We start from the raw sequence: 26,816 nt of genomic DNA on the forward strand, positions 1-26,816 counted from the left end.
CGTTGGGTTTTAATTAGGTAATAGAGCCTAGAATCTCTTCCTGAACATATGTTTGCACTTTAGAAATAATTTTTCATTTAATTAAATGTCATGGTTGCATCCCACGTTCTGTGCCCAGTCTCACTGCTTTAGTTAAACTACAACATGCACCTCTCAGCACGCAGTGAACTCCGCTCAGCGAGCCTGGCTACAACAGACAGTAGACGCGGCCACCTGCACATGCAGTGGCAAAAACAAAATGGGGTCTTGGGGGAAAGCCGACAAGGGCGAGGCCTGCCCCCAAGAGTTTTGAGGTGGTGATACAGTCCAGTGACTGGCCCCCTTCCTTGGGGCAGTTTTTGTACTACAGAAATAGGCCACTATAAAAAAGGACATTGTGTTTACCAACCACCATTTTTTATGAGGTAACACAGTGACTGGTCATAAAAAGAGAATTTTGAGAATTTTTAGTTGTAGAACCAGGTGCTTCCTTTAGCAGTGCACCCACCAAGACCATGGTAGATGATACGGTGGAGCAAGCGTTGAAGTTGCCGGCTGAGGTGGACCTGCTGACGGCAAATGCCACCTCCGAGGGTGTCGCTGCAGCTGTACTGTCCTGTGCACCACTGCTATGTGTGGAAGGGCAAAGGAATTCACAAGAAAGCGAGTGGGGCTGCTCATGTGTCGGACAAGCAGCCGCAAAGGAGCAGGGTGTGGGCCACCAGGAAGAGGAGAAGCCTGTGCAGTGAATCAGTATCCCAGGAGGTGGCTTAGGTGAATGAGGAAGAAGCGTGGTCAAGCAGCCTGAAAGAGACAGGCCAACTTGAAGGCAGCCGCAGGATCAAGTAGAGATGAGGGAGAAAGTGATACAATCAGGCAGCAGGGGAATGATGAGGCTGTTGTGGTCCTAGCAGAGGTATGTGTGCCAAAGGCCAAGGAGTCTGTTCGACAAATCGAAAAGGGGTGGAGGAACCAAGAAGGGAAGGGGAGCTGGAACAAAGTCTCCCTAGATCAGGGAGGGTGATTGGAGAAAGCCCCAGAAGGGGTCCAGGCTATACGGGGAAAAGGGTTTGCCCAAATGGGGGCACATCTGTTGAAAAAGATGGAGAGGGGGGCACAGTCAGGGAAGAGAGTGAGGGGCTAGGTGTCATTATGGCAAGCAGCTGCCAGGGACCCATCATGGGTAGGCCTGGGCATTGAACTCCGCTCCGTTCATGGAGTATGTGGAGTTTTCTGCACTCTGCGCTCCCCAGAGCTTTCGGAGTGCAGAAAACTATGCTTTGCGTAGTGCAGTGGAGTTTTTCCCCGCCCCCGACTGCGAATGGTAAGTTTGTGCGAGCATGAGCTGAAGCTTAGGTAGAAATTCTACCTGAGCGTCAATGAAGACCACCGCAATTAGCAGTTCACACTACACTCTGCCACTTGCGGAACTATGCAGAGTTATTTTGTAAGTCCATGTACATCTATGCATTGCACACTGAGGACCATGTCCAAAATGTTGTCTGGGATTATGACCATGTTAATCCGTAAGCCTTGACAAGTACTTATAGTGGCAGTGGTGCATATACAATTGTTAACAAAACATCAACCAGTGAGTCAAAGGCCATTGCAAACACCTCACAGTCGACTGCTGACATGGTGGTAGTATGAAGTTTCTCTAATAGGGAATTATAGGCGATCACCTTCAGCAGACAAATACTGTGCACTTACCAATTTCATGCACAGCAGGCTCCCTCATAGGATAACGTTGGGCACATTTGTTCACAGTCGACCATTGGCTATGAGCGTTTATGTGTACTTATGCGTGTGCGCCATACAAGTACACCGCAATTCGAGAATACACATATTTGCTGACAAACACTGCTGCTATTACCCACTTTACATGCTCAGCTGCTGTGTGTTACCTGTGGAACCACCCATGCCAAGCCAGACTGGTGCAAAGGCTCCTCCCTTCACAGAAGAACAGCTGGATACCCTTGTAGGAGAAGTTCTATCAAAGCATGGTCAGCTCAATGTTTTACCAGAGGAGCAGGTAAGTTATGTATGATGATGTGTGGATGCAGATGTCGCTCTCCCCAACTGTCAAAGTCAAAAATACCCACTAGGATGTCGACACTCTTATCCCTTACATCTGTTCATCGAACTTTCATAACTTTGTGTCCACAAAATGTGTAAGCATGCGATAGCATTCAACTTCTATGCAATTGACCACCTGAAATATGTACAGCAATACATTTGAGACCTGTGGCAGGGACAATCAACTGAATGAATGTCTGAATGTGAAATCCATTGGTATAGTAATGTGAAGCGTCTCTAAGCCTAATGAAAAGTGGTAAGGTAACTACACTCACCAGTCAGGGCAAATGGTTTGGTGCTGCATCAGAGGAATGATAGTAAGTGTGTGGACATCCACACATCTCAAAACAGGTGAGTCACCATGAAGTACTGTGCCAGTGTGAAACTATCCTCAACAGTTGTCACTATGAGAAATCCCATTCTGTTTGACTTTTTAGCAGGGAAATTGAATGTGCATGAAATACTGACATTCTGAAACATATGTAGTGTCAGTGAGAGCGCGATGCCTAACTCACAAACACACAATTCTGACAAGATGACACTATACCTAGTTCAACTTAGCTGATGCAACTTGTCCCTCAACATCATACCAATGTGTTTTGTACAGCATTGTAATGGTGCGAGTCACAAGTACTAATGGGTGATGTCATGTAGATTTTCATGATCAGATTTCTTATACTCTCGACATTCCATTGTCCATTCCTGAACTTCAACTCCATGATCATCAGGAGTCACATAATGCGAAGTATCCACATGTGCCTGGCAATAGCTGTAACAACCAAAAATATATTTGTTTAGTCTTAATCATACATGTAACAGTGCTTTTACATCCAATATGTTGAACCTCAGTATATCTGACATTGTACACAAGACCCTTGTTCATGATATGTGTCACTCTCTGAGTCACACAGATGCACACCATGTTTTATGTTGGAAGTATAAATAACAACATATGGGAGCAATACAATATCTACAAACATACTGGAACACGTCACAGTAGTCAAAAATATATTGTGTGCTCCATGCATGGAGTCCTAGTACTGGCTTGTCATAACCATAGTAAAGTCTGGTATTGTGATCTTAACTGTACTGTACTGCTTAAGGTGTTTAGTGTGATCTCTTGAATGATTGTACAGACGGTGTGTATTAGCTATGCCCATTGGATGTAAAAGTGGCCTGACTCCTGGACCAAGATAGATGTATCAAAGAATTACAATCATATATGTGTGACCTCATCTGCTGTATGTGTACATGCACAACAATGTTCCTAATGGCCCCTATGCCTTAGCAATGGACATCTTGCACATGTTAGTTCTTCAATAATGCCTTAATCTTTGACATAAAAGACATATGTCTTGCATATGCTGTCCATTAAGCACCTATGTCATCCCTCCAGGTCAACGCCCAACTGAAGCAAAGGATATGGAAAGCCATTGCCAGGAATTTGCGGACCAAGGGAGTTCATCGCAGGCGCACCTTCCGTTGCCGGAAAAGGAGGGAGGTCTTCTGACGTTAGAGGAGAAAGATCACCCTAGTCCAGCTGGGAAAGTCCTCCCCATTTCGAAGGGGCAGATGCTGACCCTGACGCCCCTATTGGCCCATATTCTGGCGGTGGCCTATCCTGAGCTTGATGGGCAGCTGAGGACCCAACATCAGCTAGGAGGGGGTATGTATAGCCCTGGACTCGTGAATCCATACCTAATCACACCTATGATGTCACAGGTATCCAGAAATGGATCTATATGTATTTTTAGCAATGCCAATTTACATTCTGGAGTACATGCCTATGTAGTGGTGTCATGCTTGGTACACATATGTGGGTTGGACCACCCTCAGCACTGCAGCATGCCACTAAATAGATGGCTCCTCTTGACTAAGCCTGGGCGTAGTTTGCGAAGTAGCGCTACGTGTAGCTATGCGAAGTGCACTACGCACTACGCGAGCTACGTGTAGCTACACGAACTGCAGAGTGCACTATGCAAAATGCTGTTCGCACTGATTGCACAGTGCCGGATGCTTGTCCGTACTGTGCAATCAGTGCAAACTGCATCTTGCACAGTACAAGCAGTCGTTTTCTGCCGCTCAAGTAGATTTCTACTCGAGCAACAGTTTTCTCAACGCAGACTGGTAGTTTCTCATCGCGAGCGGTCGCAAGCATATGCGACCACTTGCAATGAGAAACCTGACCTCCACGCGTTAAGAACCTCGCCTGGAGGTTTATTTTTCAAGCTCCCGATCAGCAACTTGATGTTGCTGATCACGAACGAGGAAAAAGTCTCGCCGGGATGACATTTTGCATGCTCTTGGCGTCCCCAACTTGACTTTGAGGACAACGAGCAAGCAACAAATGACCGCTGCACTACGCTACGCTGCACTAAGTGTGTTTGCACTGTGCTACGTGCAATTTGCGTAGTGAAAAGTAGCGCAAACTTTGCAAACTACGCAAGCTTAGTGTAGTGCTTTACCCAGGGTTACTCATGGCATGACCTCAGTGCTTAAATTGATCGAAGTAGGCTGTAAATGTGTCATGGATATATGTGTGATGTTTATTACAGTGATGTGAGGATATGGTTGTATTTCCACCAATATTCATCGACATGACTGTCTTGAGACAATATAAATCTGAATTAAAGGCTCAGATATCTGTCCTTATTGCAAGCATCATTATGCAAGTATGGTAATTGCACCATGCCCGTGTGATAAATGGGTATGACTGCAGTAAGAAATGTCTTGTGACTTGTTACCACCTGTGAAAAGTTGGCCTGGTATATGATGTCCACTATTCTAGTGGGCACCTTGCACCAGTCCAATCGAGCCTTATTGATGGTAGGTTATAAAGTCAACCTTATAGAAAGCTATCCTTGTCATAGCTGTGGAGAGCAGCCTTCAGGCTAAGACTTGGAGACGAGTTAAGCAAGTTGTTTTACCATTTATAATCTCTTGAATACCAAATGAAAGCACACCACACACGGTATATATCAAATATATATGTATTTATTCTAAACACAACCCCTCTGCACTCTTTATGAGGTCAGAAGTAAAAGTACAATACAAGGAACTTAATTAGCATACGATAGGTTGCACAGTATTCGTTATGCCCTAGGGTCCTCACAAACTATATATTAAAAAAGTGGTATAAGAACCATGTGAGAGTTAGAAAGCAGACCTGGGGCATGTGGAATCACTGGGGCTTCTAGGAACAACCAAAGGTTAGGATGTAGAAGGCCCTTTTACTTGTTTGTTTAAAGACTACGGTCATAATAAACATACCTTGACTTGACTTGACTTGCCCTCGGGAGACGCGTGCAGTGTCTAAACACAGCTGTGGGTTACCATTGACTTTCTATGGGAAACGAAAAAGTTAAAAATTTACAATTTAAGGACACTTCTAGGTGAACTACGATGGAATCCTTTTAGACTAAGACACTTTGAGAGTCAAGACCCATGGGAGCACCAGAGTACTCTTGTTACCTCACCCAGGAAAGCCGGGTGCATAGGTGCCTTTTGGTGTCGGGTTTTGTCGTCGATTCCAATGGAGAGCTGCTAAGAAGTGCTGCAGGGGACCAGAGGAAAAGTGTCCGGGTGGATCCAAGGGTGGATCAGAGATGTGAAGAACCTGAAAGCAGAGGAGACAGAGTCTGGGCCACTAGCCAGTGACCAGGAAGATGCCACCAGATGTCGGGTGATTTTAGGTGAAAAGGTGAAGCTTGTATCTTCAGCCACGAGGACCAAGAGGCGTTGATGACAACCAGGAGCTGGATTCAAGCTGTCCCACAAAAGATTTAGTTGACTACGGTGTCGGTATCCAGATTGGACCCAACAAGCCTTGGTAAACACAATCCATGCAGGATGTCAAGATGGGTTTCGGTGCAGACCAGCAAGGTCTGAGGAACTTTTCTTTTGGGGAGAAATTGGAGCAAGCCTGGAGCAACCAGGAAAGCAAAGGTAATTAAAGATTGGTCTTTTTGGGGGCACACTAGCCAACGGACTAGGAACCACAAAGACAAGTCAAGCTGAAATGCACAAAACGGGCCCACGGGACACTCGTGGAGTGTGGGCCTGAGCTTCAGTGCAAAAAGTGCTCGGGCTAGGGTTTCAAGCATACCAATGCACAACTTCAGGATACCTAGGGAAGTTGATGAAGTAGCAAAAATGTAGGATGTCCAGGAGTTCCGGTCCCACGTCTCTCGTATCTGCCACAGGTCTCAGCTTTGCTGGGAGCGCAGATCAGCATCAGAGATGTCTGGGAGTCTGTGTCCTGTGATGCAGATTCTGTGGGATCCGGCGGGAGCCTTGAAAATGCAGACCCGCAAACTTGCTGTTTGTGCCTGTTTGAACAGGGTGCTCACTCCTTGACCACAAGGGAGATTTCTTCCATCTTCCAGTCAATATGGAATGTAGAAGGTCCAAGATATATGTTGCAGAGTTTCGTTCAAGGTAATCTAAAGTCCTAGGGACTGGAGTTCTATACTTATAGTAAGTTTAGGCGTTGGAATAACTCTAAGGTCCCTTCTATGGGTGGACCTGGGGAGGGGGGGTTATAACCCTTCCACTTTGTCCAGTTTTGCACCAGAGCTGGGGCTGAGTGCTCCAGCAACCGGTTTGAACTGGGAAATGCATGGAGCACCTTGTGTGCCCCAGGCAGTGTCTGTAAATCATTCGCTGAATGCAGCCCTCGCTGGCCCATTACACTAAAGCATGTCTGGGGAGGTGCCAGGACCTCCCTGGACAGGAAACCTATTATCCAAGCCTCCCCTGCTGGAGTTTTGTCCAGCAGCAGGAGGGCAGACTTGTGTCTGTGGCAGCAGCATCCATTTTGTGATGCTGGGGCTCTGTTTAACTTTAACCGGGTTTAACAGTAACTACATGTCTTCTCCCTCTAGAAGGGTGGAATGCTACCCCCGCCACCAGAATCGTTGGGGGTAGTATTCCAAAGTGTTTGACACCTTACACGACATGTTTTGATGAAGCCAAACCAAAGTTAGCATTAACCGTGGGAATTATAATGCACCTAAGTGTATATGGTAACACCTATTAGGAGATGGTTCCGAAAGCTGCAGAGGGGCTCAGCTCATGCTAGGGCACCCTCTCACACAAAACCAAGCACTCTGCCTCCGGGACTGCTAAGGCCTGCCATAGGATTGACTTATAGGTTACTAAGTGTCTATATATAAGGTAGATATAGATATACTATATCTAAGTAAGGGGTGATTACACCACCTTACCCATGTTGTAAGAACAGACCTGTGGTGTCAGTTTGGAAGGCTAACCAGGGGTGGCACAATACATGCTGCAGCCCTTGGTAGGCCTATGGTACACCTATGCCCTGGGTACCTATGGTACACTATACAGGGGCTCACAAAGGTGACCCAGTAACCAATCTGGTATGTACCTAAAGTACATGGAGTCCATTTTATAGAGAAAGCAGATAGACTGGGGACCTGAATATCAGGGTCCCAGTCCAACTAAGTCGAAAACCAGCAAAACACCAGGTAAAAAGTGGGAGTAACCATATAGTCAGATATCCACCTTACTACATTACATTTCCCAATCATGTCTGAATCCGACACATACACAGAGGGCAAGAAAAGATCCAGTTCCAGACATGAATGTTGAGGAGTGTAAAAATGAAGCTTTCAAATGTCAGATCCTGTGTTCAATGCCACCATGTGCTGAGGGATTACAAGCTCATGTTGTAGATGCTAGTCAGACAAAATATCCAGTTGCAAATGTCAACTTACACTAATATCAAGTTTTGAATATCGTGATACAGAAATATTGACACCAAGAATACAGTGATCAAGAATATCAACTTTAAGGTAAGAAGTATTGATTAAAAAAAATATAGAAGTCTTTAATATCGTTTGCAAAAATATAGTTGCTTGAAATATCAAATTTTTAATTAGTGTTATGTATTTAAGTATATATTTTAAATGTGTGTGATGTATTTGTTTATGTTTTTTAATATGTGTTACAATTTTAGTAGTTTTTTAGTTCCGTAGTAGGTTTTGGGTTCATAGGGAAATAGGATGTGAAGTAATTTAATTTTAATGAATGAATGGATATTTTGTATTTATTAATATTTATTAATTGATATTTTATCATATTAATTGATTTTTTTAAAACTTTTTTTAGGTGCTGATTGTGGGGTTTATAGGGGTAAAGGGTGAAAAGTAATTTATTTTTAATTAATTGATTAGTTGTTAATTAATATTAATTCATTCATGGACACTTAATTATGGTAATTGTGTAATTAATTGTAGGTGTAGGTTGCATCCCTCCACTATCCAACACTTTCTCTACTGTTGCACTGACTGGTGAGGGAACAGTAAATGTTATCCCTCCGCTATCCAACACTTTCCCTACTGTTGCACTCACTGGAGTGGGAATAGCAATCTTTACCCCTCCGCTATCCAACACTTTCCCTACTGGTGCACTCATTGGAGTGGAACTAGTGATTTGTACCCCTCCGCTTACTAACACTTACCCTACTGTTGCACTAAATGGAGTAGGAATAATAATCTTTTACTCCTCCGCTATCCAACACATTCCCTACTGTTGCACTGACTAGAATGGGAATAGTGAATTTTATCCCCCCACTATCCAAGACTTTCCCTACTGTTGCACTCACTGGAGTGGGAATAGTAATTTTTACTCCTCTGCTATCCAACACTTTATCTACCGTTGTACTGACTGGAGTGGAAATAGTAAATGGATCCCTCTGCTATCCAACACTTTTGCTACTGTTGCACTTACTTGAAGTGGTAATAGTAATTTTACCCCTCTGCTATCCAACACTTTCCCTACTGTTGCACTCATTGGAATGGGAATTGCAATGTTGACCCCCTCGTCTATCTGACACTCTCCCTACTGTTGCACTCACTGGAGTGGGAAATTCAAGTTTAAGGATTTCTAAATGGCTTAATGTTTTCATTTATAATAGAATGTTTTTTAAAAATAGATTTTACAATTATAAAATATATAAAAATGATTAGTTTAATAATTGTTTTAAAATATATATATATATATATATATATATATATATATATATATATATATATATATATATATATATATATATATATATATATATATATATATATATATATATATATATATATATAAATATATATGAAACACACCCAATCCAAGAAACCTCGAACTCCCACATCCGCTGGAGCACCATAAGGCGAGGAAAGAGGAGCTGACCCAGAAAATGCAGTGAGCAATTACTTTTTATTCGTGGAATCTCGCCCTGCCAGCATAACGTTTCGGCCTTCTCAGAGGCCTTGGTCACATGACGCCAATGTGGGAGGGGGGACTATTTAAAGTGCAAGTGCAATGAGAACGAGGGTTACAATTAGTCACAGAAAGGCGCTTAATAATAGCCATGAAAAGAGGACAGAATAACCGCATAAATGCACATTACCCTACTCTATGCTGCATATTAACCAGACCATATGGAATGTTAAAAACGTATAGACAATGCACTTGAATCTACTAAGTAAAAACAGTAATTGTTAAAAATGTAGATATCAGAAAATGTTGATAATGAAAATATAATCATTAATAACATATAATACACACAAATATTAAAAAGCTCGTAATTATATACATACAAGAACGTCTTCATAAATGTGCAAAAATATGCTAGGCAACAAAAAGTGCAAGTGCAGCAGCAGATATCCAACTAAGAGCAGCATTGATGTTCACTATGTCCGATTATTACCTAGACACAGAGAAAGCAGCATTATAGAAATAAATCAATGGCTAAATTTATGCTCACTGCACCATCAGGATTCAAGCAAGCCGGGCCGACGACGGCTGAAATGCCAGAAACCGGTCCCCGGAAGCTTGTTTCCTTCCCAGTATAAGAATTGGCTTGGTAGTTTGGTTTGCCCTGTTCCCATCATGCACTGGGACAGGAACAGACTAATTTGCATGTAGCCAGGTTCTGAGCTGGGATGGTGCAGTGAGCTAAAAAACGGTGATGGATCAAGCCCTGATCTTTGGACTGGGTAAGAGTGGTCTGCTTAATTCAGACACTCTGTTCATCACCACCCCTATTCTGAATCGTTTTTGGCCACTATAGGTGTGGCAGGGTATACTCAGACATGAGTCCCTTGCTCACTGCACCATCAGGATTCAAGCAAGCCGGGCCGACGACGGCTGAAATGCCAGAAACCTGTCCCCGGAAGCTTGTTTCCTTCCCAGTATAAGAATTGGCTTGGTAGTTTGGTTTGCCCCGTTCCCATCATGCACTGGGACAGGAACAGACTAATTTGCATGTAGCCAGGTTCTGAGCTGGGATGGTGCAGTGAGCTAAAAAACGGTGATGGATCAAGCCCTGATCTTTGGACTGGGTAAGAGTGACCTGCTTAATTCAGACACTCTGTTCATCACCACCCCCTATTCTGAATCATAAATTTATTTAGCAGCATCATATCGCCCCAGTGGGCTGATGATCCTTGTATTGACCTATACATAGAACCCTTAAAGTGCAAAAATGTTATTAGTGAACAGTGCAAATCGTGTATTATGATTAAAATAGTCAAATACTAGGTAATGACTAATTGTTTTTTGGAAAAACATGTGACTAAGTGTCAAATTACAGGCAATGAGGGTTTGGAACAAGAAGATATATATCTCTCTACGGCAACGTGCCTATATTACAAACAGAAAACCAGATCAGTCACTATACTCAACGGCCTGTAAACAGGCTGAGTCATGTGTATTTCATATCGTCAAGGATAAAATGTGACCACCAAATTAACAGAATCAGAGGCAGGTATAGAAATCCTCGGTGGCATTCAAGCCACCCGGGGTCTTACTATCGAATCTCAGGATAAATTTGGTCTCGGTGAGTCGCAAAAGTGCTTCCCTATCACCTCCTCTCCTTAAAGGGCCAATGGCATCCACAACATAATATTGTAACAGTTTGTTACCGTGATGTGATTTAAAATGTCGCGGAACAGGGTATGATGCATCACTGGTATTGATGGCCCTAATGTGCTGGAGTACCCCCTTGTGAACCTGCAATTTGGTACTCCCAACATATCGCAGGCCACAGGGGCACTCCAGCACATAGATAGCAAACTCCGTTTTGCACGTGAGTTGCTTACTGATTTTAAAGGGAATATCGGAAAGGGGGGTGATTACCTCAGTTTTGTTAATGCCATGGTTGCAGGCTTTGCAAGATGCACATTTGAGAAAACCTCTGCTCGAGCTGAGCCAATTAACCGGGGCCATAATTTCAGGGCTGGTTTTAACCAACTCATCGCCCAAAGAACAGGCTTTCCTGAAAGTAATCAAGGGCTTTAATGGCATAGACTCACTGATAGATGGATCATTACGGATGAGGTTCCAATGTTTGTTCACAATTTTCCTCAACGCACTATGCTGTTTATTAAATGACCAGATCAATCTGGTCTGTTGCTGAGGCTCACCAATATTAGAGATCATATTTTTCTTATATGTTAGTGCCTCCTGTCTAGATAGTGCATTAGCTTTGCGAATTGCCATGTTGATGTCTTTTTCCTTATAGCCTCTCGCCAGGAATCTAATATGGCTGGCTCACTGAGCAGACTCACACTCCTGGTTTGTGCTACAAATGCGTCTAATTCTGAGCATCTCCCCGAAGGGGATGCTGCATATAAGGTGTGGTGGGTGGTGGCTAGTGGCATGCAACAAAGTGTTGCCTGCCGTAGGTTTCCTGTATAATTTAGTTTGAACGTGATCATCAACAATTGATATCTCTACATCAAGGAAATAGGCTGTTGTACGGCTAATATTGGCAGTAAATTCAAGATTGAACCTGTTAACATTGATGTTTTTCACAAATGTTTCTGCCTCTTCAAATGACCAACGCCAGATTAAAAATATATCATCGATATATCGATACCATTGTAGAATGTTATTGCAGCAAATGTCTTCGAAATCACCATGGAGGACCTGTCTCTTCCAGTAGCCCATTTGCAAACAGGCATAACTGGGAGAGAAACAGGCCCCCATGGCAACTCCTCTGACCTGTTGGTAATACTGCTTGTTGAACATAAAGAAATTGTTGTTCAAACAATGGCTGATCATGGCAATAAGCATCTTATTGTGCTGTGACAGGGCTGCTGGTCTAAAATCTGAGAAATACTGGACTGCTCTAACACCATCCTGGTGATGGATAGACGTATAGAGCGATGTAACATCCAATGTGATTAGCCAGCAGTCAGGGTCCCAAACTATGTTGTTAATTTTCCTAAGGAAATCACCTGAGTCTTGAATAAAGGAAGGTAAACCACTCACAATGTCCTGCAAAAAAGAGTCTATGTAGATGGTCGTGTTCTCCAAAAAGCCACCACAAGCCGAAATAATGGGCCTGCCCGGAGGAGTGATAGCATTCTTGTGAATTTTTAGAATGAGATAGAAAACTGGCATAATTGGATGTTCATTCTTCAAAAATTTCAGTTCTTCCATACTCAATAGACCCATACTACGCCAACCCAACAATAAGGAGTAGAATTCAGATTGAGATTTGGTAACAGAGATTTTATCACATCGTCGATAGCACAAAGAGTCATTTAATTGTGAGAGGGCTTCCTGTAAATATAATGTTCGAGGCCACAAAATGACGTTACCGCCCTTGTCCACTTGGCGGACAATTATATTTTGATCTCCTTGAATTCTCTTAGCCAGGCTAGTATATTGATTGTTCTGTCTAGCCTGTTGGTGAGTGGTTTTCAAGACTTTGGTATGAAGTTTTTTGATTTCCTTAGCTGTCATCTCATGGAACACATCAATATTGTCATGAATCATCACTGGTGTAAAAGTGGATCTGGGTTTGAATTTTGTCATACCGGCAGTCCTTTGTCCAACCGGGTCCTCTGTACCTTGGGAATTAGTTTGTTCAGATCTTAAAGATTCCAGGTTTTGTACAGCACGCAAGTCATGAATATTAAGCTCTGCTATAATGCTGTTAGTTGCCGTGATGGTCGGTGATTTAGGGGCTCTGTTGTGCACAAAATGTTTTTGAAGCTTTAATTTTCAAACAAATTTGAACAGATCCATTCTTGTGTTGGGATAATCAAAATTGCACGTAGGGCTGAAGGAAAGTCCCAATGCCAAGATGTTGAGATCGGACTCACTGAGTGCAACCTCAATTAAATTAATAGCTGAGAGACGTGATTGGGAGTCAATCGATGTTACTTGTGTTTGTTGTTCCATTTCTTTTGGTACGTTTTTTTCTTTTTTTGAACCGCGTCTGCTTCGGGATTGCCTGCGTTTGCGGCGCTTGAAGTTGTTGGCTGTCCTCCTTGCTGCCAATGCCTCCGTGGATGCAAGGTGTCTCGTCGATCTTGGCGCAGGCAATCCACTTCTTGAGCCAGCGAGAATCGGGTAAACCCCAACTGAGCATTACTTCTCGTTGCCTCTGTCTCTGACCCGCTGTCACATAGAGAACTCAAATCTGACCTCAATGAGCTCACAGAAGGTACAGATGCAGAGACTGTTGTTGGATGGTTGGAGGAGGAGGCGTTTACAGAGGACTTAGATGCAGCTGCTTTAATCGCATCGTATTTTTTGACGAATATGTATATATATATATATATATATATATATATATATATATATATATATTAATATATTTGTGTTTAACTTTTTTAAATTAAGTTTATTTGGTATGTTTGTTAGAATGTATACAAAATCTTATTTATTTTTTAAATAATTTTATTCTTTCCTATATTTAATATTTATTCATTTATGTTATATTTATAAAAAACAATATTTTGTACAACTTATATTGAGGGCTAAAAGCCCAAAACCGGTCCCAGGATGCTTGTTTCCAGTCCAGGGAGGACCTGGCCTGGCAGTTCGGGCAGGGCTGTTCCCATTGGGCGCAGGGTCGAGACTGATTTGCATGTGGCTGGGTCCAAACTGGAATGGCATGGTGAGGGATGGGTTTAGGTCCAGATCTCTGTACTCGGGTGAATGTATGAAATTGTTCTGCATTCTGTCCATCAATTGTTCTTTTTGCAACTATATTTATGACATTGATATTTTGGGAGCTATTTTGTACTAACCATTATAAGTATAGGATGTAGATATTTTTGACATCGATATTTTGGTCACAATATTTTTGTATGGGAATATTTTGAGTGTTGATATTTTGTCAGTGTACCCTTATAGATATGCATGCATTTTTGATATATCAGTGTCACTACTGTCATACTGATCAGGATACTTTTGATGACAACATTGCTCGTTGTTCAGAGTGTTAGCTCTTCCTCCTGTCAGTCTAAAATGTTTATCTTAACATAGCTATTGTTTTATTGCAGCATCTACAGAGCCAAGCAGAGGAGAGCTGGGCTGGATGTTGGGAAACAGCTGGTCTGAGTGGTTCTAGTTGGGACAATGACACTGATGGGCCCAGTGGCCAAGAGGGTGAGGGGAGTGCCATGGATGAAACCGACTAGATCACTACATCCAGTGAAGCAGACTCCATGGGCTCTCTCTTGGTGGTGGCAGCCAACACAGAACCTGGTTCAGTGTAATCAGTGTCTGCCAGCCCCCCTGTCATCTCTGCCCTCCCTGCTGCACCCAATACCAGTTGCACAGGCACATACCTTTCCTGGGTGTCCCATCTCCTCTGCTGCAGGCATCTCTACCCCTGCCCCTGTGTCCTCAGCTGCCCTTGGTGAGGAGGCTATTAACCGCCTGAAAAAGATCTCTGTTGGGCAGACTGCACTGTTGAATCCCATTCAGGGTCTGAGCAGCCGACCTACACAGATGGCTGCCTACATTGGTGGAATTCACAGTGAGATGTGTGCCCTACATGTGTAAGTTCAGGCTCTGGTCTCCTCATTAATAGCAGCTATTCTCCTACCCCAGCCTTCCATCCAACAGCCTTCACAGAGCCCAATGCTTTGCCCATCCCCATCCCAAAATCCATCACCTCTGATTGCCCCAAGCACACACACAGCATTGCATGCACCCACACAAACACACACCTGCTTCACACAACCACCAACATCTCCGTCAAGCACTACACACAACACACCTCCGGACATACAGCCGTTGACACAGCCACCTGTCAGCGCAGACACACCTCCATCCACATCACCTTTGCAAGCAGCTGACACCTCAATTTCCTCATCCTCCCAGCTTGACCCAAGCTCCTATTTACCCTCAACCCCTACCCTTGACCATTTCTTCTTGTACCTTAGACTTTGCCCTTTTGGATAACCCCAACCCCTTACCTTTACAGGCCTGATTTTTTCATGCCTATCCCCTACCCTTTGCCAGCATGTCCTCTCTATCCTAAATCCACTCCCAGGAAGAGGAAGAGAAGCATGACCCATTTCACCAAAAAAAAGCTCTACCAGGGAAAAGTCCACCCCCAATCTAAACCCACCCCTACTAAACCCAAACCCTATCATTCTAAACCCTAGCTCCATGCCACTATTCTTCCCTGAGGTGGCTGCCCAACCCATATGATGCCCCTTCAGCAAGGGAATAGAGTTCCCAATCCGAATATGTCTGTTTTAATACACTCTCCCTGTTACACATGGATACCTATGAGCCATGGTACCAGCGCACACAGTCTAAGTGGTGTGTTCTCTGAGAACTCAGTGATTCCAGACCCTGATCATTCATGTGCCTTCAGTAGTGGTTTTCGTATGAAGATAATCTCAAAGGACAAGATCAAGTTATGGCATTTCACATTTATGTACATTTGGTATCTCCAGTTACAGTAGTTACCTAACTCTTATAGTTACAAATGCATTCATAAGATTTCCATGTTGGATAATCACTCAGCAATGAACAAATGTTTTGTCGCACTATTGTAGTTACTATTAACCCTGTCAGACACACCCTATTATTGTCATTTTCAAGCTCGATTATTAGAAAAATTACACATCACATTTCCAGGGTTGCAAGCCTTAGTTTAGCATTTGAACTTTGAAAAATAACAGATGACAAAATGGCCACTGCCTGGTATCGGTTCACAGACAGTTGTAAAACAACATACAGTGCCCGATGTTGTCCACAAGTACGGTGGTGTCACACACAGAAGCTGTATACTTTGTATAACATTGGTGAATTTGGAAAGTCGTGGCCCAATTGCAGTCTCTGTGCATGGCTAAGACCGCCGATTTTATGTACAAATACAATGAGGTTAACGAGACACTCCACTTGACTCTTGACACTGCTGAGATCTACACCTCCTAAACTACAGCTGCTGTTTGCAGTCTCTGTGAGCCATCATGCATCATGTGAAAGGTGTGAGGGCCTCAGCTTTCTACCCAGAAGAGCTGGAAAGCATGGTGGGAGAGGTCCACCCCAGCTAAAATAAACTGTATGGCTCACCACATGAGCAGGTGAGGGCCTCACATTCCTTCGACACTCTGTTGTTCTGCACATCTTTGTGTAGATCTGGTTGGAATTGGACTTATATACGCATTGCGTATCATGAAAGATGTTGAGGGGGTCATGGAGACATGCACTACTACAGAGATGTGATATTTTGTAAGGCTATACTTGCACATTAACTTCATGATTCAGTTAGATCTCCAAAATCATATAACCTTTGTTTGGGTAACTCACGCTCTACTACCAGTATATTATGATTTCTATTACTGATTCCTATATCAGTGTCCTACAGATCTTTGACACTAGATACCTTTACACAATGGATCAGGGAGTTGAGTCAAAAGTAAGGCACTAAAATATCATTACATTTGCAATTATAATAACCACAGAGTCAGGGTAGGTTCAAATTCTTTATCTAATCATCATCATCATCATATGTCATGAGCAAAAAGTTGAAGGTGATAAGACTATCAATAACTAAAATCAGAAACAGTGTATAGCTATGAATAAGATAGAGTATGCTAAGCATTTACAGACTTAAAGTAAAAGGCAAGGGAAAACAAGAAACATGCTAATTTTAGAAAAAAACAATCTTTTGTATCTTGATTAAAGGAGGGTAAAGAAAGGGAACATACTAAACCCAATGACTTTGGCAGTACACTAACAGTTTGAAAAAGGAGAAATGCAACTATGTAATTTGAGGATTCGGTTTCTGCACAATTAAACTATAGGGAAGGTAAGAGTTGGAACATTCTATAGATTCAACTTATTTCCTAAAGGGAGGGTAAGGAAAAGGAACATATACTATATAGAAACAATTTTTAGCATTGACTAAAGGTGGGTTGAAATTTGGAACATGCTAATAGCCAGTAATACATGGATATCTCATTTACCAAGGGCCGGGAAAGAAAAGGAACATATGCAATCAAGCTTTGCAAATTCAGGATGAGGAGAAAAGGAAATACAAATTATTCTACAACCACCCACACAGACTTATATTTACCCAGGATAGAGTGAAGACCAACCCTGGCCACGGGTCAGATGGAAAAGACAGGAGGAACCCCAAGGACTTCAGTGCCACAAGGCGAGCAGGTGCAGCTCATGGACAATCAGGACAGGATAACCCTAGGATTTGGATCAGGACCGGTTCACCAAAGGTTAAGACTAACACCTGCAGCTTCGGTTGCAACGCCTGCGCTACTCCCTCTCTGCAAGGAATCTGCCAAAACCCCAACAGTGTTATAAATTTTATCAGCAAAGTGCTTCGCCAGCACTTTCACTTCCCAAAAAAACCTGATTGGGTTCTCGAACCTCCCAACAGAGTTCTCTGCAGCGCTCTGCTTTCAGTCACCTATTGAGTGCGTTGGGTCAGTGACAGGTCAGCTAATCAGACAAGTCGGACAATTTCTCCAGCTAAACCTACGCTAATTATACTGTTTTTCAGGTCAGTGTACCACACCACCTATTTTCTAGACTTTCTCAGGCTCTTTATTAAGATTCTGTTCACGCCCCTTAAATCCCAGGTTCTCATGACATATGCCTTTGGTTAACAATGGTGAATATAACATTGAATACAATTGTAACAATTTTCAGTACAGTTCAGCTTCTTCTAGCTGGGTCTCAGTTCGGGTTCCCAGGCGAATCTTGGCTGTTGCTGCCATCTGGCTGGGTTCCAATGCGGCGAAGTTCATTTTCCCTCCTTTTCTGTCATGCGTAGAAGGGACTTCCAAAATGGAGTAGTAAGCACCTTCCAAGCCCAAAGAGTACGATACCTGAAAAGTAAAAGGAAACAATTTAGAACACAGTAATAAATGATTACACTGTATACCATGAATCTCTATACTATACCCATTACTTCAATATAAGCTACAGCATTAGGATTAAGCAAAACGAACAGCTTAGCGAAAGCAGCATTGCAAGCTTCTCGCATGTGAGAACATAGAACAGCCATTTTAGCACTAGTACGCAGATGCGAAAGTGTTCCCTCCAGAACTGCGAGTAAGTCATGTCACGTGGGTATGACAGGCGCATGCGCAGTAGAAATTGCCGTGTAGCAGCAGCCATTTTATATGCAAGGGTATTAGGATTAGAAAACACATAAGCACCCAAATGGGGAAAGAATAAGGGACAAATTAGTAAGACAAACATGTTGATTACATAGTTAGGGTTATTTGAGGTTCATGCGTATGAGCAAGTCGCTTTACGTGCGAATCCTTGCTCCATCAATCCCCTCTTTGATGATATTTTATATCATCACAAATTAATGAAACAGATGCCAACTTTTCACATTTCACCCATTTCAATCTCTTCAAACTTTCTACTCTGCTTTTTCTCATTACTCTTGATAGAATGAGAGTTTTTCATCTTTTTGTAAATCTGACTATTCAACTTTTCCAATTCTGGTTCTTCAATGTTTCTTTTTACCTCTCGCTGCTTCACAGAATATTTCTTCTTGTGTTTTCGACATTTGCAGCAAATAACTATCCCTAGAATTATTAAACCTATTCCCGCCATTGGCAACATTATTTTACTCACAAGACTTTTACCTAGATATGAAAACCAACTACCTACAGAAGAGAGACCATCAGTCAGTCTCTTCCAGGCACTGTCAACCTCCAGTGGTTTGAGCTCATTTTCCAAACTAGTGATGTTTTTCACATACTTCTTAATTTCAAAACTTTTGTCTGGAATGTAAGTGCAACAATGTTGCGCTTTCAACATCCTACAGACTCCGCCCTCCTTTGCCAATATGGTGTCAAGAGCAAGTCGATTTTGTAGTTTCTTCATTGCTTCCAGTATTTTTATCCACATGGTATATATTTGGGAAGACAATACCAAAATAACAGCTTCCATACCAGTGATCTGGTAATTTGAAATAAGCCTTGGTCCCACATATATAATAAATTCCGGGAAACACAGGTTATGTGCCATCTTTGAAACCCCAACCCCCAATTACCTTATAATTGTGCTCACGTGTACTGGAACCAATGAAAATGTTACTATAATAACTAGTCATTTCTCGGTGTAGACAAAGTTTCCCCTTCTTTTCGAAATCCAGCAACATAGCAGCGTTAGCTCCACCATTTGAGGTGCTCCCTATATTTTCTGCCCATTTAGGGGTTTTCTGCTTTTTGTCATTCGCTTTTCTTTGGAAACTTTCTCTTCTCTTCTCTACCATATTTAGAAATATTTTTTCTTTTTCTTGTACTAGACATGTTAAGTTATTGCTGTGTGCCTCACCTATATCTATTATACCTTTAGTTAGAAAGTATTCACCCATATAACGTGTTACATCACACTTAGTATGTACAGGATTTAGGTTACTATGTATAGGAAGTACAGAAAATATCACATCTGAGTTAGAATAATAATACTGTAAAGGCCCTTTCCTATAGAATAAACTAGCTAAAATACTACAGGAAATTCCATATGTTAGTGGCAAATGATGGTATGTCACACCCTTAGCTACCGAAGTGGGCAGCTTCATGCAGACATAACAGTCTTCTATCTCCATTGCTTTTACATAGTGCACTAAAAGGTTTGCAAATACATTTAAATGAGTTCTGTTTTTGATTCTATTATAATGCAGTCCTTCCTCATCTGGTGCGTCTAAGTCTAGTCTAGTTTGTCTTAGGCTAAGTGCTTTCTCTTGTGTATCTACTCTTTGTGATGTATCTTTCGTTCCCAACTCTTCTGTGTCCATTTTCACTAGCTTAGTAGGGTACAAATTAGTATCTTTACTCATCATGTATGGAATAGTTATGGTTAGTCCTATCCAAAGTATAAGTACTAGTGCTACACTACATAAACGTACTTTGCAGCATGCTCTTACACAATTTCTTTTCGGTCTTCTGTTAACAGTTGAATCTGCCATTGGGTCTTAAAGGAGTCTCAACCCCTCTTTGAAGCTTTTATACAGTCTCTGTCCTGAGCAATACTCAGGTGGGTCTTATTTCTTCTGTATCTTGATCAGCAGTCAATTCTTCATCAATCTTGTCACTTATCTCTAGGTTTTCAAAATCTTCCAGAACTATGTAGGTCCACTCAGGGCCCTTGTATTTGTTATTAAGTCTTTTTAGTCGTGGACTTCTTCTTTTGGGCTGTATCACAGGTGGATCAGTTTACTAGTAACCTCATCCACTTGTTCAGGCTCTTTATTAATCTTCTTTAAACACAGTCTCAGTCTCTTGATATATCTAAGCCACTTTTCTTCTTTTCTGAATCGTTTAACTGGTACTGTGTTCTGGCCCCCTTCGAATGCTCTTTTATTTTCGCTCAGTTGTGGCACATTGATCTCAGTATCTTCTTCTTCTTTCCTCTCTATCTGACTAGTTCCAGGTCTTACTTCAGTGTCTTCTGCTTGGTTACTAATCTGGCCGTGTTCAGGAATCTGTTGGATTTGTCCTTTATCTATTTCACTCTCTTCTTCCTGAACACAATTGTCTAATCCTACCTGATCCTGCTCAAGCTCTTCGAACTCTTGATCTTCTTCTGCTTGAGTTTAAACCCTAATATCTATCTGTCCCTTTTCAGATTCAGGAGTTTTGGGTGGTGTATCGATTACCTGATCTCTCCCTATCTGGTCCTCCTCAGAGTCACCTTTGACATGAATTTCAATGACCTGAGTATCTTGCTCTATTCCTGTCTCTTCCTCGCTAGCGCTCTGTCTGTCTAAATACGGTTGGCTTCTGGTACGAACATATTCTGCTGGTAAGTCGATTATTGGGATCCAATCATCTTGATTGATGCTCGGTTGTTCTTCAGCTTCTTCAGGATCAATTTCTTGAGACCCTTCAGCTGCGCAACCTTCAGCCTCAGTTTCATCAGTTTCCGTCACCTTCTTTGTATGACTGACATGGATCCAGTGTGGAACTCCTGCACACTTTACTGCTGGGGTGGTGATCAGGATCACTTGTCGTGGTTTACTCCACCTGGGTTTGAGGCAGGATTTACAAGGATGTTTCTTAAGGACAACCCAATCTCCTGGGTTCAAATCATGAGCTGGAGTTGCTGGTCTGTCGACAGCGTCTTCCCCAACCTGGCGTGAGATAGAACGCACTTGATCAGCCAGTTCTTTGCAGTATTCCAGTACCAAATCATCAGATATATTTAGCAGTCTGTGTCCTGACACCCATGCTTGCCGCATTGCTCTTCCCATTAGTATTTCATGGGGACTTAAGCCTGTTTTCCAGTCTGGAATACTTCTAAGTCCCATCAGAACAAGTGGCAGAGCATCTTGCCACTCCAATCGAGTTGACTCATACATCTTTCCCAATCTTGACTTTATAGTGCCATTCAACTGTTCTGCCACTCCAGATGCTTGTGGGCGATATGCACAGTGTAGTTTTTGCTTAATTTGGAATGCTTCACAAATTAGACCCATAATTTCGCTATTGAAATATTTCCCTCTTTCAGATTCAATTGTCACCGGAAATCCGAACCGTGGGATAAGCTCTCTGAGCAGAAGCTTAGCAACGGTGATGCTATCATTCTTACGCACAGGGAAAGCTTCCACCCATTTTGAAAACAGGCAGACAATGACAAGTACATATTTTAGTCCTCGACAAGGGGGTAACTGAATTAAATCAATCTGCAATCTGATAAAAGGACCTTCTCCTTTTCCAATCTTTCCTGGCAACACCATTGTTCTCTTCCCTAGGTTCATTTGTTGGCAAATCAGACACCTCTGGCAGAGTGCCTCTGCTATGTTCCTGAATTTCGCATTAAACCATGTTCGTCTGAACAGACGTATCATAGCATCTCTTCCTAAATGTAAATCTCCATGAATCAACCTAGCCATAGGAGCAAGCAGAAAGTTGGGTAACACTACTGTTTCATCAAGTTAAACAATGGCACAATCTTCAGCCCTTCTCTTACACCCTAACTCCCTCCACTCATCCTTTTCTTTTCGCTCTGATGCATTCTGCAAGTCTCTCACTTCTTCCCATGTATCCACACCATCCAGTAGCATAAGTTGGCAGCTGTTTCCGCCCATCTCAACCTTTTTGTTTACAGCCATCTTGTATTTTGCACAATGTTGGGCTAACTGGTCAGCATATCGATTACCAGCTGTCACTTTGTCATTGCCAGATTTGTGAGCAGCACACTTGACTACAGCCACTTCTTTTGGCAATTGGATTGCTTCCAGCAAATCTTTTATGTATTGACCATTTCTGATAGGGGTGCCTGAAGAAGTCAGGAACTCCCTTTGCATCCATAATTGGCCATAGTCATGCACCACTCCGTAACCATACTGGCTGTCAGTGAATATGGTTATTTTCCAATGTTTCCCAAATTTACAGGCCTTTGTCAGGGCAACCAATTCAGCAATTTGTGCAGACTTGACTCCAGGTAAATAGGATGCTTCCACTGTGCCTCCCAAGGTGCACACTGCGTAAGCAGCACTTATACCTCCTTCCTCATGTCTCATGCATGAGCCGTCAACAAACAGCTCATAGTCTGACTAATCAAAGGCTCCTCTCTTATATCGGGCCTTGGCTTGGTACTGGATTCAGTTAAATCAATGCAGTCATGTTCAATTTCCTCATTATTTTCTGCACTGAATGAATTTAGCAGTAAGGTTGCTGGGTTGAAAATGTCGCACCGAGCAATGGTTGCATTTCCTGCACCTACAAGAATTCTCTCGTATTTAGTCAGCCGACTAGGTGTGAGTCTTAGTCCTGGTCATCAAGATTACAACTGCATGTGGAACATATACGATTACAGGATGTCCCATGATGATGGATTCACTCTGCTCAAGACTCATGCAAGTTGCAGCTACCGCTTTCAGACAACCAGGTAATGCGGCGGCCACTGGGTCTAAAGTGGACGAAAAGTATGCCACTGGTCGTCGCACCAATCCATTAATCTGAGTCAAAACTGAAAGTGCAAAATTGTCTTGAGTGTCACAAAAAAAGTGCAAAATCTTTCGAATAGTCAGGCATTCCTAATGCTGGAGCTGTACACATGCAATTTCTCAGATTTACAAAAGCAGTCATGCTTTCGTCATCCCATTCTACTGGGTCTTTGGCTCTTTTCTTTGTCATTTGTATCAGAGGCTTTGCAAGGACTGCGAATCCCACAATCCATTGCCTGCAGTAGCCTACGACTCCCAGAAACATTCTGATCTCCTTCTGTGCCTTTGGCAAATCCATATTTTTAATTATTCTGATTCTCTCTGTGGTAACTCTCCCGACACCTCTCTCTATCTGATGTCCCAGATATTTCACGGAGGTAGCACAGAATTGCAATTTCTCTGGGGACACTTTATGTCCTCCTTCACACAGATGATTAAATAAAGCAATGGTATCAACAACACAGGCTTTTCGTGATTTTGAGGCCACCAAAAGGTCGTCTATGTACTGAACCAAAACAGACTGTCCAGGTAGCACTAACGACTCCAGACATTTTTTCAAAATCTGCTTAAAGATTGAGGGGCTCTCTGTGTACCCCTGAGGGACACGATTCCAAACATAGACATGACTGTTGAATTCAAATGAGAAAAGAAATTGCTGTCTGGGTGCAATGAGAGAAAAATGCATGCCATAGGTCTATGACAGTAAACCATCCAGCTTCCCACGGTATCTGATACAGAATCACTGTAGGATTTGGCACAACTGGACAGCAATGGACAACAATCTTATTAACCTTTCTCAGGTCCTGTACTACTCTGCACTTACTGCTAGGTTTCTTTATTCCAATTATTGGGGAGTTACATGGACTGCTCATTACTTCTTTCAAAATGCCTGCTTCCAGTATCTGTTTTATTTCTACTGCAACTCCTGCTTTTATTTCCATGTTCATTTTGTATGGTCATGTGTTTGGGTAAACTGCATATTCTTTTGTGGTTATTTTTATTGGGTCAACATTGGCCATCAGTCCCACATTTTTTCCTGTAAAGTCCCATACTTCTGGTTTTACCGTCTGTTGTAATTCTTCTGGTAAGTCTTCTATTGTCAACTTAGCAATGGCAGTCTCTGGTTTCGCTAACATTAGCTTGTAAATCTGGAGTCTGAATTTCAACACTATTTGGAGTGCAAAAGATGGTGCAGTTCATTTTGCACAGCAAATCTCGTCCTAGCAAATTTACAGGACTGGAGTCACAGACTACGAATCTATGCATTTCTTTAAAATTCCCTATTTTTACTTCCACTGGTTCTGTGACTGGGGTACTAATTTGTTTATTAGAAACGCCCACTACTTTGTTCGCTTCTCCCGAGAGGGGTAGGTTTGGAACGTCTGCTGTTCTCACAGTAGAACCGGTAGCACCAGTGTCCGACAAAAAGGTTACATAATTTCCTTCAACCTTTCCTTCAATGTATGGCCCTGACTGGTCTACCGGCAAGGAGGCGCCAAGCACGCACTCCTCGTCCTCCCCCTTCAGGCACCGTCAGTAAGGTTCTTCACAAAAGAATGTGTCATTCAAAAGGAATTGTGAAGGTGATGCATCTCTTTTTTTCCTTTCTTCCCAATTCTGAGTTTCTACATTCTGTTGTGCTTTGCTCCTATAATTTGGCATAGGCACCGGGGGAATCTGGTGCTGTGTTACCTGTTGCTGGGTCTTTCGTGGCACCTCAGGTTGTGTCTGTGGATTTAAATCATTATTTTGCACATTACCATTCTGCACAGCCTTACACTCGTCTTTCCAGTGCCCCAACTTGCCACATCCGTGACAGGGGAACTTCTTTTTCGCATCTTCCCTACTGAATTTTCCCCTGGGCCTACCCCCACTCCCATCGCCCTTATTCTGATTAGTAGTCATCTGGTTCAGTTATTGTTCCTGGTACTCTGCTAATTTTACTTGTGCCCAAATCACCTTTTCTTTCAATTCTTTCCGTTTGTTCTCTAGCTCATCTTCAAAATACTTTGCATATTTCAGGACCTCATCTATGGGTTTAGCTTGCCAACAAATTTTATTGTCTTTAATCCACGTGAAATTTCTGGTCTCAATCCTAACAAAAATCGATAAATAAAATGTGTCATGTCCTTCATGTCAATGTTGTCTAATCCACTGTATTGATTAAAGGTCTGTAGTAGACGTTCATAATATGAATGCACTGTTTCATCCTTATTCTGAGTGGTTCTATCTATTTTCATCCAATCTGTCTCTTTTGCAGGCACCTTTCCTTTCAGGTAAAGTATTACCTGATTATATTTCTTCATTACATCCTCAGAAGGTGCTCCTGTCTTCGGGTCCCTTGGGTATTCAGGCCAATCAACAGCAATTTTGCATTCTGTCCACAAATCTACGGGGACTACAATGTCAAATAAGCCATCTAAGTCTTTCAAAAGACATTTTGACCCTTTTACAAATCTCTCGACCTGTCTGTGCCATTCTACAGGTTTTTCTTGCAATTTTGGGAAATCATTCGTAAATGACAAAATATCCTGTCGGGACCATGGAACATGCACATAGCCTCCACCTGGCACTTCTCGCATGAGACATCATTTTTCAACTTTATCTGCTCCTTTTAAACATATTCTGAAGCCATTTGCCTTGATCGAATTTCTTCCTTTTTCTTTGCCCATCTTGCTTTCCATTTTTCTAATTCTCCCCATTTCTGCATTAAATTCATCAGCTCTCTGATCTGTACTTTTTTCCAGACACATTCATGTTTTCTAAATCTTTATCAGAGAATTCTATTTGGTAAGGTTTTTGCAATACTTTAGATTTTCCAATGTCAATTCCCATGCTAGCTGCAGTGTCCATTAATTTTTCGTGAAACACCTTTGTATTTCTAGTCTTCTTTTACAGACAAACAGTAATTCGTCTTCACTAAGGGTATTTAATCTCTCCAATCCCACATTCCCAGCCATTAGTTCTTCAGTCTCAATCCTCAATTTATATATGTCTAATGGCTTGGCCTGTGTTTTTGGTCTCTCTTTTTCTCGGGTCCATCTGTCTATTTCTTCAGGAGTTACTACAGTGGCACTTCTCATACTTGAGGAAGTCTCTATCTGTACTTCCCTTGAGGTTAATGGTGTGGTTCTCCTCATTGAACCATTAAGGATATCACTGATTCACATTTGCTTGCCTGGTCGTCCACTATCAGGGGCTCTTTTCTCAGCTGTATCACTGATGCAGTTATAACGGGAGTCTTTGGACTAGATTGTTTGCCTCCGTACAAAGGAACAACTGGACCAATTGTCACTGGAATGGTCAAAGCCTCAGGACTTGTGTTTAATTGGGAGATTTTCTGAATTAATTCACTTCTCTGTTTATTTAAAGCTTCTCTTTCTCTTTCTTGTAATACCCTCTTGATGGAGGTTTCATGTATTAAATGTGGCTTTAAAGACGCGGCTGTCGGGTTTGTTGTACTTGACCCCTCATTACAAGGCGGTCTAAAGAACGGGTTGTTTGGGTTCACTATTCTCGTTTCTTTGTTATAAGGTGGTGGATTTTT

Source organism: Lissotriton vulgaris, chromosome 7 (assembly GCF_964263255.1).
Source record: "Lissotriton vulgaris chromosome 7, aLisVul1.2, whole genome shotgun sequence".
NCBI lineage: Eukaryota > Metazoa > Chordata > Amphibia > Caudata > Salamandridae > Lissotriton > Lissotriton vulgaris.